Source organism: Arachis duranensis, chromosome 8 (assembly GCF_000817695.3).
Source record: "Arachis duranensis cultivar V14167 chromosome 8, aradu.V14167.gnm2.J7QH, whole genome shotgun sequence".
In the NCBI taxonomy this organism is placed as follows: Eukaryota; Viridiplantae; Streptophyta; class Magnoliopsida; order Fabales; family Fabaceae; genus Arachis; species Arachis duranensis.
Window position 1 is genome coordinate 33,719,443 of NC_029779.3, and position 574 is coordinate 33,720,016.

Sequence of the window (574 nt, forward strand, 5' to 3'; positions counted from 1 at the left end):
ACAACTTATAAGTTTGGTGTTGAACCCCCACATTCAAACTCTAAGTTTGGTGTTGGGAGGCTCCAACATTGCTCTGAGCACCTGTGAGGCTCCATGAGAGTCCTCTGTCAAGCTACTGACATTAAAGAAGCGCTTGTTGGGAGGCAACCCAATGTTATATTTTATTTATTTTCTTTTGTTGTTTTATGTTTTCTGTAGGTTGATGATCATGAGAAGTCACAAAATCAATGGAAAAAGCAAAAACAGAATGAAAAACAGAAAGAAAAATAGCACACCCTGGAAGAAGAACCTGCTGGCGTTTAAACGCCAGTAAGGCTAGCAGATGGCCGTTTAACGCCCAGTCTGGCACCATTCTGGGCGTTTAACGCCAGAAAGGGGCACCAGACTGGCGTTAAACGCCAGAAAAGGGCAAGCATTCGGCGTTAAACACCAGAAATGGGCACCAGCCCGGCGTTTAACGCCAGAATTGGCTCAAAACGCATTTTTGCTTGCAACTTGGTGCAGGGATGACTTTTCCTTGACACCTCAGGATCTGTGGACCCCACAGGATCCCCACCTACCCCACCACTCTCTC